Genomic DNA, 15,701 nt, shown 5'->3' on the forward strand with positions numbered 1-15,701 from the left:
ACCATTCAGTTCCGAATGTGTATATGTCCTATCTCTAAGAATCTTCCCCAACAATTTCACTATCAGTAACGTCAAGCTCACTGGCCTATAATTACCCGGGTTATCCTTGCTACCCTTCTAAAATAATAGGACAACATTGGCTATCCTCTAATCCTCTGGTACCTTACCTGTGGCCAATGTGGAACAAGGCCCAGCAATTTCATCTCTTGTCTCCCTCAATAATCTGGGATAGATGCCAAATGGCCCTGAGGATTTGTCTACCTTAATGCTTTCGTACACTTAAAACTTCCTCCCTCGTAATGATGGCTTGTTCTAAAGGGTTGACATATCGCTCTGAGACACCACCAATTAACATGTCCCTCTCCTTTGTGAATACCAATGCAAAGTACTCATTAAGGATCTCACCCACTTCCTTTGGTTCAATGCATAATTTCTCTCCTTTGTCCTTGAGTGAATCATAGAATCCCTACAGTGCATAAGGAGGCCATTCGGCCCATCGAGTCTGCACTGACCACAATCCCACCCAGGCCCTATTCCCGTAACCCCACACATTTACTCTGCTCGCCCCCCGACACTTAGGGTCAATTTAGCATAGCCAATCAACCTAACCTGCACATCTTTGGGAGGAAACTGTAGCACCCGGAGGAAACCCGGAGGAGAACGTGCAAACTTCACACAGACAGTGACCCGAAGCCCGAATTGAACCTGGGTCCCTTGCACTGTGAGGCAGCAGTGCTAACCACTGTGCCACCCGTACTCTTGTGGACCAACTCTTTCTCTAGCTACGTTCTTGTTCCTAATGTATGTAGAAAATGCCTTGGGATTCTCCTTAATCCTGCCTGCCAAGGACATTTCGTAACCCTTTTTTGCCCTCCGAACTCCCTGTTTGAGCTCTTTTCTACTTTCCCTGTATTCTTCAAGTGCTTCATCTGTTTTTAGTTGCCGAGACCTCATGTATACATCCTTTTTCTTTTTGACTAGACTCACAATTTCCCTGGTCATCCACAGTTCCCGAATCCTGCCTTTCCTGTCTTCCCTTTTCATAGGATATGCCTGTCCTGCACTGTCCTGATCAACTGCTCCTTAAAATACTTACACATGAAAAATGTGGATTTACCCTCAGCCTCCAAATCCTGCCTAATCTAGGTTGTACTTAGTCTTCCCCCAATTTAGCACCTTAACCCTCGCACAACACTTGTCCTTTTCGATGAGTATCCGAAAGCTTACGCAATTGTTCGCCACATGTTCCCCCACTGCAACTTTTCATAATAGCAATATACAATGCTAATTACAATGGAGTATAGCAATTTGAGAAGCATCATGGTGTTCACTAGTTAAGAGTTTTTAGATTGGACTCCAGATGAGTAATGGCAGCCACAGCTCCCCCAATTCCCCATGCTGCGGAAACTGCTCTATCCACCGGGCGGGCAGCCTGGGATTGCGTATGTCCAAGGGAGAGGGGAAGCTGCGCATATATGGGGGAGAGCCCCTGACCTTCATGTTGGGGTGTTGACCAATGGGAGGAGATGGAGGGCCGGAAGGATTCGCGTCCTCCAGCCAATCAAAGCATGGATGTTGTATGAAGATTGAGCTTCAGATAGACTAAAACTTCCTCCTGTCGCCAACGTCTGTGAGTAAAACACTTTCTTTTCTCCCGCTTTCCATTTCTTTTCTCATTCTGGAGGAATTGGGGACTTGCAGCAACTGAAGGGAAAGGAAGTGAATCCAGGGAGGGTGCAGACTCTGGAAAGGTTGGCCCAGGTCTCTCTCTCTCTTAAAGATATTCACATCCTTTGCTCCCTCAGCTTGACACATTTATTTGTCTCACTAAAAGGATGGTCTCTTTCCTAATGTTCACAATTAAAGGGCTGGTTTCCCCAGGAGATGGCTGACATCTAAGTGGAAAGTAAATTAAGATAGGACAGAGATATGTCCAGTGTTATATGATACAGATTAGATATATTATTTATGGTTCTGTAATAAAGGACATTTATCTTTATTTCTAGACTTGTAATATAGTACTGAAGCTACATTATATGTTTGCTGTCATAGAGTTATTGCAGCACAGATGGAGTCAATTTGGTAACTCGAGTCAATGCCAACTCTCTGCAGGACAGTATAGTCAGTCCCATTCCTCCTCGATATCCCTGATCCCACTCAAGTGTCCACCCAATTAAATTTTGAAATCACTAATCATCTCTGATTCCACCAACCTCATAGGCAGGAAGTTTGAGATCATAACCACTCACTCCTAAATAAAGTTCTTCCTTATATTACCCCAACCATCTCAAAACAATCAATACATTCCTGTACATTACACACGTTTTCAGGTCCTTGTTCTCAGGATGGGACACAGTGAGCCTGGACCTGTTGACCAGGATGAATTGGGGAGGGTGAATATTAGATACAGCAGAATGAGAATGGCGGGAGAATGTGAGGGATGCAGATTCACAGCTTTTGGAGAATGAGAGAGGAAAGAATGTTCCATAGAAACTCGAATTGTCTGTTCTGAATTTCTATCCTGTACTGAGTGATGACGTTTGTAAACTCCTTTTACAGGATATCAGAAGGTGAGGATTTGCAGACAGAAATCTCAAACCAAACATCACGTCCAGATGTTACAATCACTCAATTCATCAGAACCTGAATATCATTGGCCTTTGAATCTAGAAGGAGAAATGTTTCTCTGTTCTGTCTGCATCAGAAGGTTTTAAACATCAGTGTGAATGGAACAGCACCGAGACACACACACCCGAGTGAGAGTGTTCCAGTGCACTGAATGTGGAGGTCTAACCAGTTGCACAGCCTGAAAGGACATTGAATCTTTCATAGCAAGGAAAGATTGTAATCACATCTCAGCTGATCTTTGAACCTTGAGAGTTACAAGGCCACCCGCACCATGGGGGAATTATGGAAATGTGGGGACTGTGGAACGGGATACAGATCCCCATCAGTGGTGGAAACCCATGAAAGCAATCACATTGAGGAGAGACCATTCACCTGCTGTGTGGGTGGGAAGTGCTTCACTCATTCATCCAGCTTGCTGACACACCAGTGAGTTCACACTGGTGAGAGACCATTCATCTGCTGTGATTGTGGGAAGGGATTCAGTACTTCATTCCAACTGCAGACACACCAGTCAGTTCACACCAGGGAGAAACCATTCACCTGCTCTCAATGTGGGAAGGGATTGACACAATAAGGAGTCTAACAACACCAGGTTAAAGTCCAACAGGTTTATTTGGTAGCAAACGCCACTAGCTTTCGGAGCGCTGCTCCTTCGTCAGGTGAGTGAGAGATCTGAGTCAGTCATCAAGCTTGCTGTCACACAGGTGGGTTCACACTGGGGAGAGACTGTTCACCTGCTGTGTGTGTGGGCAGTGATTCACTCAGTCATCAGGTCTGCTGAGACGCAATGTCACTCACACCCAGGAGAAATCTTTTAAATGCTCTGACTGCAGGAACAGCTTCAAAAGTGCTGCAGATCTGATGTCCCACTAGTGCGTTCACACTGAGGAGAAACCGTTCAGCTGCTCTGTCTGCACAAAGAGGTTTAGAACTACATCTAACCTGTGGATACACCAGTGAATTCACACTGGGGAAACATCATACAGTTGCTCTCAGTGTGGGAAGGGATTCACTCAGTTCTCCAGTCTGCTGACACATGAACGAGTTCACACAGAGGAGGGGCTGTTCACCTGCTCTGTGTGTGGGAAAGGATTCACCCACTCACCCCACCTGCAGACACACCAGCAAGATCACAAGTGATGACAGGGGTTGGATTCTGCTGTTAATCACACCCAGGACTGAACCATGTTCATTCTGACAGTTAGCGAAGTGGGAGGGTCGGAGGGTTTCTTTCTGCTGGACTGGCCGGTCTCACGACTTTGCTTCCAGTGGGCTGATGCTCTTTGAGCCTGGGAGGGCACAGTTCCACTGAAATGATCCACAAAAGCTGATGAAGGATATTTATTTTATCTGGATAGCAAATAGTGTTTTTCCTACCACTACAGGTAGATCTAAAATAAATACAGAAAGAGCTGGAAAAATGCAGCAGATCTGGCAGCATCTGTGGAGAGAGAAACAGAGTTAATGTTTCGTGTCCAATGTAACTCTACTTCAGAACTAAAGAGAGGGAGAAATGTGATGGGTTTGATGCTGGTGAGAAAGGGGGGAGGGTCGGGTAGAACAGAAGGGAAAGTCAGGGATTGGTGAGAGGGCAGTGAGATTAAATAACAAAAATGTCCTGGAACAAAAGGCAAAGGCAGAGGTAATGGTTGTAGTAAAGAAACAAAGCATTGGTCCAGAGTACGTGTTAATGGCAGAATAAAGGACAGCTCTGTCTGGAAGCCAAAAAACATGAAAACAAGATGGAGACTGGCACTCGGCAAAAAAACAAATCAAAATGGAGGAGAGAGTTCAGGGTGTGAAGTTGTTGAACTCAATGTTGAGTCCAGAAGACTGTAAAGTGCCTCATCAGAGGATGAGGGGCTGTTTGTCCAGCTTGTGTTGGATTTCACACCAGGTTCCTGTGGCTTAACCATACGGCAAGAAAGAATACTTTAAATGGTGAATTCCGAAAGTTTATGAACCCTTAAAAATTTAACAAGTAAGAAAGATAAAAAGCAAAGTGTTGATTAGCAGTAAGAGGAGAAAGCTTAACTTTCACAATTGAACAGACTCCTGTCCATCCCTCTCAGACAAGGACTTGAAGTGACTCCTCTGAAAACATGGATAACTTGTAAAAACAACAGCTCTCAACACCTCTCTGTAAACATCTCTCTCTTCATCTCTCTCGACCAATTTGCCTTCTCGAGACCACTTTTTTATACTTTCAAAATGTTGAAAGCACACCTTACCCCATTGTTGGAAAGTAGCCAATTGGTCTAAAACTTGTCAATAATGAAGTTGGTTTGGTTTTTAGCTAATTGCGCACATTGTCTTAATTTTAAGACAATTCTTTCTCTCAAACGATATCTCTTAGCTTGGGGTAGCCTGAGTGTCAACTGATAATTGGTGAACATCAGTCATTCAATGTTGAGACATCTTGAACAGGAGCCGATTCATTCCCTCCAGTCAAGATTAACAAGTCCTGTTATTATTTTTATTATTTTACTGGCATGAGAAGGGAACATCTTATCATTCCCACAGCATTTTAACTATTCTTAATGTGTTTATAATTCTAAAAGTTATAAACTTTTGTGTTCAAATTTATATTTCCAGCCTAACATATGTGTTAATGAATCATTTATTCTTTAATTGTCTCACAATTCAGGCTGTCTATTTAAATAATCTGGCTGCTTTCCAATTGTGGGAACTTTAGTCCACAAATAAGGTAGTCGAATGTATTGTTAAAAGCAGGATGTTCTTCATATAAATAAATAACAAAGTTTTAAAAAGCAGTGGTAATAAAAGAAAGCAGGAGCACTAGAACCAGCCTGGACTTGCAGACTGAAACCCCACCCAAAGCCCACACGTGCTCAGAAGGGAGACAGGCTTAGAAGAACACTCTGTAACACTTCTCCTTCCCTTCAATTTCAATTCCCCGTCAGACAGAAATACAACAAAAGTAATGTCTTTAATGATACCGAAGTCTGTCAGGAGCTTTGCGGTTGCATTGCGACCTGTACAATACCACTGGTAAATCTTGTAATGGTGGATTTGGAATGGTCGGTGAAGAGGTAGTTTGAGAATCTGTGTATTAACGTTCCTCTTCCAGTCCAACAACAGAGTCAACTGGCAAAGCTGGAAACACAGGAACCACTTCCTGGTGAACGTCCACAGTAGCATGACCCTCTGCCATGTTCTCAATAACTGACTCAATTGCTGACTCTGAAATCTCTCCTGACTCGGGGTCACACCGCAAGTGAATACGGTCTTGGTGTCTGCGAACAACTCTTCCATTTTACAATCTCACATCCCAGGATACTGGACCACTTTGATTTAAAATTGTTCCCGGTAACCACCTTTGGTTACTCCCAAAGTTTCAGATGCAAACCTGATCATCCGGTTTGGACTGTCTCTCTTTGGCGTGGTAGTCATGTCCCTCCTTCTGCTTCTCTTGTCTCCTGCACACGTTTGCTCTGAGATCTGGATGAAGCAGATCCAGATGAGACTTCAGCCTTCTACCAAAGATTTCCACATGAGAGAGTCCTGTTGTGGATTGTGGCGTGATGTGATACTGGAACAAAAATCTTGAGAGCTTTGTTCTTAAAGTATTACCTGCCATTCTCCTCAATCCCTCCTTCAGAATTTGAACAGCTCTTTCTGCTGGACCATTTGTAGCCAGATGATACAGCGCAGTACGCACATAAAACTTGGAACATAGAACATTACGGCGCAGGGCCCTTCGGCCCTCGATGTTGCGCCGACCTGTGAAACCAATCTAAAGCCCTTCTAACCTGGCGTATATCATTCTTTTACATGAATTCCTGAAAGACCTCACTTGTAAACAGAGTGTCGTTATCTGAAACAAGTGAATCTGGTAACCCAGGGCTTGTGAAAATTGGACAGAGCTTCTCTATTGTCACAGGAGCTGGAATATTACTCATGATCTGCGCTTCCAATCATTTGAATGCACATCTACAATGACCAAACACATGTGATTCATGAAAGGTCCCCCAAAGTCCACATGTAGTCTGGACCATGGCCTATCAGGCCACTCCCAAGGATGAAGTGGTAATGTACTGTGGTAAACCACTGTTATCTGCTATCTGTTACCTGTATATGTGGCACATCCCTGTCGGTTCCGCCCAAGTCTCCTCCCCCTGGTCTGGGTATAAAGGCGGTGGATCCTCCCCCCTTGCTCTCAGTTCAGACTAGATCACCGACAGGGATGGCTCCAAGTTCTTGCCAATAAAAGCCTATTTGTCTTGCTCACAACTAGTCTCGGCTCGATTGATAGTGCATCATGTACCCAGTGTGTTGGGGAGAATGAACTTAGAAGAATCGTTCAACACTCAAGCCTGATTCAATCAGCAGTTTATTGAGTTACGCCAGTGGGGAGAAGCCACAGGGGCTGACCATGTGCAACTCCACCCAACAAAGAAAATCATCAATTCTTATACAGTTACTCAGCCCATCCCGGCTGGACACAATCCAATCAGAATGGTTATAGATTACATACATTACATATAGATCCAATGAAATTAGTATTTGGGCATCATGGGGCTTTGTGATGATCTCATGAACAGATAGGTGCCCCATCATGATGTTTTCCAGACCCTGTTATCTACCATCCTTGGGCTTTCTTTGTACATAGACTCCCTTAGTTTGAAAAGGGGTGGATTAAAAGTTCTCAAATGGACGTCAGCACCCTTCCTTTGTTTTAATCTAATGACCACATGGTCTGGGAATCATTTCTATTTAATAATCTCTCCTTTTAAACTCTTTTCTTCAGTATCCAATCCCAGAATTCTCCTTTTCATTGCGTCAGGAATAAATCTTTGGACCTGACAGGAAGTTGAACCCAAGATCAATCCAACACAGGATTGGTCAGAATCATTTCACATGTCCCAAATTTTAAATAACCATTACAAATTAAAACTCTCGTTCTCACATGTGTGAATTGTATCCGGATTAAAATTCCTGCATGTTGAGTAAAATATCCTGGAGTCATGTCTGGCCACTAAATATAGCTCCAGGTTCATAACTTCTGAAAAAAAAGCTTTATTAATTGCACTTCCTTTTTTAAAATCTGTTTGATTTAAATCACAGACAGAGAACCTCAAAGTTTGAAACATTCAACCCACAAATATCATCCATACACAAGCAGAGAAACTTAGCATGTGCTTTACAATAACAATAACCAAAATGAATTCCTTAAGTGTCCTTGTGATTCTGTTTTTAAACTTCCAGAAATGCCTTTAATTAAAGACTCAAGATAAGGTTAACTCCCCAGAAAGATAAACCTGAACAAATGTAGCCCAAAACAATGATAAAACACATCTACAAACATAAGAACATAAGAACATAAGAAATAGGAGCAGGAGTAGGCCATCTAGCCCCTCGAGCCTGCCCCGCCATTCAATAAGATCATGGCTGATCTGACGTGGATCAGTACCACTTACCCGCCTGATCCCCATAACCCTTAATTCCCTTACCGATCAGGAATCCATCCATCCGCGCTTTAAACATATTCAGCGAGGTAGCCTCCACCACCTCAGTGGGCAGAGAATTCCAGAGATTCACCACCCTCTGGGAGAAGAAGTTCCTCCTCAACTCTGTCTTAAACCGACCCCCCTTTATTTTGAGGCTGTGTCCTCTAGTTTTAACTTCCTTACTAAGTGGAAAGAATCTCTCCGCCTCCACCCTATCCAGCCCCCGCATTATCTTATAAGTCTCCATAAGATCCCCCCTCATCCTTCTAAACTCCAACGAGTACAAACCCAATCTCCTCAGCCTCTCCTCATAATCCAAACCCCTCATCTCCGGTATCAACCTGGTGAACCTTCTCTGCACTCCCTCCAATGCCAATATATCCTTCCTCATATAAGGGGACCAATACTGCACACAGTATTCCAGCTGCGGCCTCACCAATGCCCTGTACAGGTGCATCAAGACATCCCTGCTTTTATATTCTATCCCCCTCGCAATATAGGCCAACATCCCATTTGCCTTCTTGATCACCTGTTGTACCTGCAGACTGGGCTTTTGCGTCTCATGCACAAGGACCCCCAGGTCCCTTTGCACGGTAGCATGTTTTAATTTGTTTCCATTGAGATAGTAATCCCATTTGTTATTATTTCCTCCAAAGTGTATAACCTCGCATTTATCAACGTTATACTCCATTTGCCATATCCTCGCCCACTCACTCAGCCTGTCCAAATCTCTCTGCAGATCTTCTCCGTCCTCCACACGATTCACTTTTCCACTTATCTTTGTGTCGTCTGCAAACTTCGTTACCCTACACTCCGTCCCCTCCTCCAGATCATCTATATAAATGGTAAATAGTTGCGGCCCGAGTACCGATCCCTGCGGCACGCCACTAGTTACCTTCCTCCAACCGTTAAAACACCCATTTATTCCGACTCTTTGCTTCCTGTCGGATAGCCAGTCCCCAATCCACTTTAACACACTACCCCCAACTCCGTGTGCCCTAATCTTCTTCAGCAGCCTTTTATGGGGCACCTTATCAAACGCCTTTTGGAAATCCAAAAACACCGCATCCACCGGTTCTCCTCCATCAACCGCCCTAGTCACATCTTCATAAAAATCCAACATGTTCGTCAAGCACGACTTTCCCCTCATGAATCCATGTTCCCCTCATGAATCCACATCCACATCAAACAAACAAAACACACAGGTTCTCACAGCTCGTAAATTTCAAACAATGAATCCTCACATTCTCTCTCGCAGCTATAGCTTCTTAAAGCAACAGAGCACTACAAGCTCACAACTCCTTGATTAAAATAAGATATAAGATTCTTCATTCTCCTTCATTATAATTTAACCTTTCTTAAACCAACATCCAAGGCCTGATTTTATAGGCAACATCTAGTCTTTGTTGATTTAAAATCCCAAACACGTTACCACCTGCAAAATCTTTGTTCTTTATCTGGGGTTGAGGTGACAACACGATAAAATTCTCACAGTTACTCCAAATTCCTCCAGGTTACACTTAAAATTTCCACATTTAACTGGTTCCCATAAATCCTCAATTATAAACTAAAATAGACACACGAGTTTCTGGGCGATTTAAAAACAAATCAACTGTCTGCTGGTTCAGGGGAGCCCAAGGGTTAACTTTTCTACAGAATCTAAAGGGGTGGGGAGTGAGCAGAAAAAACCTGGTACATAATTATGACGCTTTACATAATTTTAAAAAACGTCTCTAACGACAAAACAAACTGATTTCCAACTTCATCTATTCATTTTTTAGCTACATTCCTCAACCTAATTATTTTAATTTGATCAGTTTTTGTTAGGGATGGGTAACTTCTGTTCTTTATAAACCAGTTCACTCATTTTGTTAATTCTGCATGGGCTCGGAGAATCAGAACCCAGACTTTATCATCTTTATCCTTTTTCCCCTTTTGCCACCGCTCCCTCTGTTTTGCAGGAGGGTTCTGGGGAGTCCAATCAGACCTGATCATTTTATCATAAAGGTAAAATACTGTGGATGCTGGAATCTGAAACAAAAACAGAAAATGCTGGAAAAACGCAGCAGGTCTGACAGCATCTGTGGAGAGAGAATAGACATGATGTGGAGATGACGGCCTTGGACTGGGGTAAACACAGTAAGAGTTTTAACAACACCAGGTTAAAGTCCAACAGGTTTATTTGGTAGCAAATGCCATTAGCTTTTGGAGCCCTGCTCCTTCATCAGATGGAGTGGATATCTGCTCCCAAACAAGGCACACAGAGACACAAAATCAAGTTACAGAATACTGATTAGAATGCGAATCTTTACAGCTAATCAAGTCTTAAAGATACAGACAATGTGAGTGGAGGGAGCATTAGGCACAGGTTAAAGAGATTAACCGGTCTGTGTGGAGTTTGCACATTCTCCTCGTGTCTGCGTGGGTTTCCTCCGGGTGCTCCGGTTTCCTCCCACAGTCCAAAGATGTGCGGGTTTGGTTGATTCGCCATGCTAAAATTGCCTCTTAGTATCCTGAGATGTGCAGGTTAGAGGGGTTAGTGGGTAAAATATGTAGGGATATGGGGGTAGGGCCTGGGTGGGATTGTGGTCGGTGCAGACTCGATGGGCCAAATAGCCTCTTTCTGTACTGTAGGGTTTCTATGATTTCTATGAAATGTGTATTGTCTCCAGACGGGACAGCCAGTGAGATTCTGCAAGTCCAGGAGGCAAGCTGTGTGGGTTACTGATAGTGTGACATGAACCCAAGATCCCGGTTTAGGCCGTCCTCATGTGTGCGGAACTTGGCTATCAGTTTCTGCTCAGCGACTCTGTGCTGTCGTGTGTCGTGAAGGCCGCCTTGGAGAACGCTTACCCTAAGATCAGAGGCCGAATGCTGTGACTTCCTACAGAAACTCAACACACATGGAGCAGTTGAACCAGGAGCACTCCTCGTCACAATGGATGTCTCGGCACTCTACACCAGCATCCCCCACGATGATGGCATTGCTGCAACGGCCTCAGTACTCAACGCCGACAACTGCCAGTTTCCAGATACAATTTTACAACTCATCCGCTTCATCCTGGACCACAATGTCTTCACCTTCAACAACCAGTTCTTCATCCAGACACACGGAACAGCCATGGGGACCAAATTTGCACCTCAATATGCTAACATCTTCATGCACGGGTTTGAACAAGACTTCTTCACCGCACAGGACCCTCTACCGATGCTATACACTAGATACATCGATGACATTTTCTTCCTTTGGACTTATGGTGACCAATCACTGAAACAACTATATGATGACATCAACAAGTTCCATCCCACCATCAGACTCACCATGGACTACTCTCTGGATCGGTTTCATTCTTGGACACGCATCTCCATCAAGGGCGGTCACCTCAGAACTTCACTGTACCGCAAGCCCACGGATAACCTCATGATGCTTCACTTCTCCAGCTTCCACCCTAAACACGTAAAAGAAGCCATCCCCTACGGACAAGCCCTCCGTATACACAGGATCTGCTCGGATGAGGAGGATCGCAACAGACACCTCCAGACGCTGAAAGATGCCCTCGTAAGAACAGGATATGGCGCTCGACTCATCGATCGACAGTTCCGACGCGCCACAGCGAAAAGCCGCACCGACCTCCTCAGAAGACAAACACGGGACACGGTGGACAGAGTACCCTTCGTCGTCCAGTGCTTCCCCGGAGCGGAGAAGCTACAGCATCTCCTCCGGAGCCTTCAACATGTCATTGATGAAGATGAACATCTCGCCAAGGCCATCCCCACACCCCCACTTCTTGCCTTCAAACAACCGCACAACCCCAAACAGACCATTGTCCGCAGCAAACTACCCAGCCGTCAGGAGAACAGTGACCACGACACCACACAACCCTGCCACAGCAATCTCTGCAAGACGTGCCAGATCATCGACACGGATGCCATCATCTCACGTGAGAACACCACCTACCAGGTACACGGTACATACTCATGCAACTCAGTCAACGTTGTCTACCTGATACACTGCAGGAAAGGATGTCCCGAGGCATGGTACATTGGGGAAACTATGCAGACGCTACGACAATGGATGAACGAACACCGCTCGACAATCACCAGGCAAGACTGTTCTCTTCCTGTGGGGGAGCACTTCAGCGGTCACGGGCATTCAGCCTCTGATCTTCGGGTAAGCGTTCTCCAAGGCGGCCTTCACGACACACGACAGCGCAGAGCCACTGAGCAGAAACTGATAGCCAAGTTCCGCACACATGAGGACGGCCTCAACCGGGATCTTGGGTTCATGTCACACTATCGGTAATTCCCACAGCTTGCCTCCTGGACTTGCAGAATTTCACTGGCTGTCCCGTCTGGAGACAATACACATTTCTTTAACCTGTGCCTAATGCTCCCTCCACTCACATTGTCTGTATCTTTAAGACTTGATTAGCTGTAAAGATTTACATTCTAATCAGTATTCTGTAACTTGATTTTGTGTCTCTGTGTGCCTTGTTTGTAAGCAGATTTCCACTCCATCTGATGAAGGAGCAGGGCTCCGAAAGCTAATGGCATTTGCTACCAAATAAACCTGTTGGACTTTAACCTGGTGTTGTTAAAACTCTTACTGAGAGAGAATAGGGCCAATGTTTTGAGTCTGGATGATCCTTCATAAGAGCTCTGACAAAGAGTCATCCAGACTTGAAACATTGGCACGATTCTCTTGTCATTTTATCGATAAGTTTCTTCTTCTTAGTTTCCAATTTGCAGGTAAGAGACCTGTCCGGTCCCCACTGGAGCTCTGATTTTTCACTGGCCATGCTTGGATAGATTTATAACCATTAGAATCTACTCTCAGAGGTCTGCTTTTCAGTCCAGTGCTACTTGGAGTATACCGTCACTTCACTGACTATTGGGTCACAAATCCTTCACAGTCCTTATCACAAATTTATGATAAAATAATTTAAACAATTCCTGAGAACGCTTCTTAACTTCTTAACCAACTACCTACCACCGTTTGTTGATTGGTCAGATCCCCCTTTTTACAGATTCAGGTATCTCAGCCACTGAACACCAGCTGGTCCTGGAATAAGTTTAATTCTAACTCGATTCCCGGCTTGGGTCACTGTCTGTGTGGAGTTTGCACATTCTCCTCGTGTCTGCGTGGGTTTCCTCCGGGTGCTCTGGTTTCCTACCACACTCCAAAGATGTGCAGGGTAGGTTGATTGGCCATGCTAAAATTGCCCCTTAGTGTCCTGAGATGTGTAGGTTAGAGGGATTAGTGGGTAAATACATAGGGATGTGGGGGTAGGGCCTGGGTGGGATTGTGGTCGGTGCAGACTTGATGGGCCAAATGGCCTCTTTCTGCACTGTAGGGTATCTATCTATCTTTGTATCATTCTGAGTAAATATTCTCACCAGGTCCTCTGTCGGGGCCCTGCTGAGCAGCTTTAATGGTCCGTGATTGCAGAAACTGAGCAGTCACAGGGATGTGGTCAAGGTAGTCCAGTCCCATAATGCCTCACATTCAATCTACAGTCCTTCAATTACAACAGAATATGTGGCTGTGTGTAGCTGCCTCGGCCATGGTCAACCCCAACACTGCCTTCTAGAACTGCGGTCAACTGCCAGTTTCCAGATGCAATTATACAACTCATCCGCTTCATCCTGGACCACAATGTCTTCACCTTCAACAACCAGTTCTTCATCCAGACACACAGAACAGCCATGGGGACCAAATTCGCACCTCAATATGCCAACATCTTCATGCACAGGTTAGAACAAGACTTCTTCACCACACAGGACCTTCAACCGATGCTATACACTAGATACATCAATGACATTTTCTTCCTTTGGAGTCATGGTGAGCAATCACTGAAACAACTATATGATGACATCAACAAGTTCCATCCCACCATCAGACTCACCATGGACTACTCTCCGGAATCGGTTGCATTCTTGAACACACGCATCTCCATTAAGGACGGTCACCTCAGCACCTCACTGTACCGCAAGCCCATGGATAACCTCATGATGCTCCACTTCTCCAGCTTCCACCCGAAACACGTTAAAGAAGCCATCCCCAACGGACAAGCCCTCCGAATACACAGGATCTGCTCGGATGAGGAGGATCGCAACAGACACCTCCAGATGCTGAAAGATGCCCTCATAAGAATAGGATATGGCGCTCGACTCATTGATCAACAGTTCCGACGCGCCACAGCGAAATGCCGCACTGACCTCCTCAGAAGACAAACACGGGACACGGTGGACAGAGTACCCTTCGTCGTCCAGTACTTCCCCGGAGCGGAGAAGCTACGGCATCTCCTCCGGAGCCTTCAACATGTCATTGATGGAGACGAACATCTCGCCAAAGCCATCCCCACACCCCCACTTCTTGCCTTCAAACAACCACGCAACCTCAAACAGACCATTGTCCGCAGCAAACTACCCAGCCTTCAGGAGAACAGTGCCCACGACACCACACAACCCTGCCACAGCAACCTCTGCAAGATGTGCCGGATCATCGACACGGATGCCATCATCTCACGTGAGAACACCATCTACCAGGTATACGGTACCTACTCTTGCAACTCGGCCAACGTTGTCTACCTGATACACTGCAGGAAAGGATGTCCCGAGGCATGGTACATTGGGGAAACCATGCAGACGCTACGACAACGATGAATGAACACCGCTCGACAATCACCAGGCAAGACTGTTCTCTTCCTGTGGGGGAGCACTTCAGCAGTCACGGGCATTCAGCCTTGGATCTTCAGGTAAGCGTTCTCCAAGGCGGCCTTCACGACACACGACAGCGCAGAGTCGCTGAGCAGAAACTGATAGCCAAGTTCCGCACACATGAGGATGGCCTAAACCAGGATGTTGGATTTATGTCTCATTATCAGTAACCCCCACAGCTTGCCCCCTGGACTTGCAGAATCTCACTAGCTGTTCTGTCTGGAGACAATACACATCTCTTTAACCTGTGTTTAATGCTCCCTCCACCCACATTGTCTGTACCTTTAAGACCTGGCTGGCTGTAGGGATTCGCATTCTAATTAGTATTCTGTAACTTGATTTCTGTGTCTCTGTGCACTGTTTGAGAGCACATTTCCACTCCATCTGACAAAGGAGCAGTGCTCCGAAAGCTTATGGTAGTTGCTACCAAATAAACCTGTTGGACTTTAACCTGGTGTTGTGAGACTTCTTACTGTGTTCACCCCAGTCCAATGCCGGCATCTCCACTTCTTGAACTGTTACAGTGCCTGAGGTGTAAGTACACCCACAGTGCTGTTAGGGAAGAAATTCCAGCTACACATTCCAGACTTTCACTCGAATGTAGGTAGATACCAGATTGATATATTCCATTCAACCACACCCAAGGTGAGTTATTCCAATTCCTTTATTGTCCAGGACAATATATTCACAATATCTTTAAAACAGAAATTATAGAATCATAGAATCTACAGTGCAAAAGGAGACCATTTGGCCCGTCGAGTTTGCACCAACAACAATCCCATCCTATCCTATCCCTGTAACTCCACATATTTACCCTCTTAATCCCCCTTATTCTAAGGGACAATTTATCATGGCCAATCAACCTAACCCACACATCTTTGG

At 45.1% G+C, this 15,701-nt stretch overlaps 1 protein-coding gene across 1 annotated transcript in view; it reads right to left on the bottom strand.

Moving 5' to 3' along the window:
• LOC144510907 (uncharacterized) overlaps nucleotides 1-15,701 on the bottom strand; it is a 347,486-nt gene that overhangs the window by 162,668 nt on the left and 169,117 nt on the right. The window lies entirely within an intron of this gene.

This window comes from Mustelus asterias, chromosome 23 (assembly GCF_964213995.1).
Source record: "Mustelus asterias chromosome 23, sMusAst1.hap1.1, whole genome shotgun sequence".
In the NCBI taxonomy this organism is placed as follows: Eukaryota; Metazoa; Chordata; class Chondrichthyes; order Carcharhiniformes; family Triakidae; genus Mustelus; species Mustelus asterias.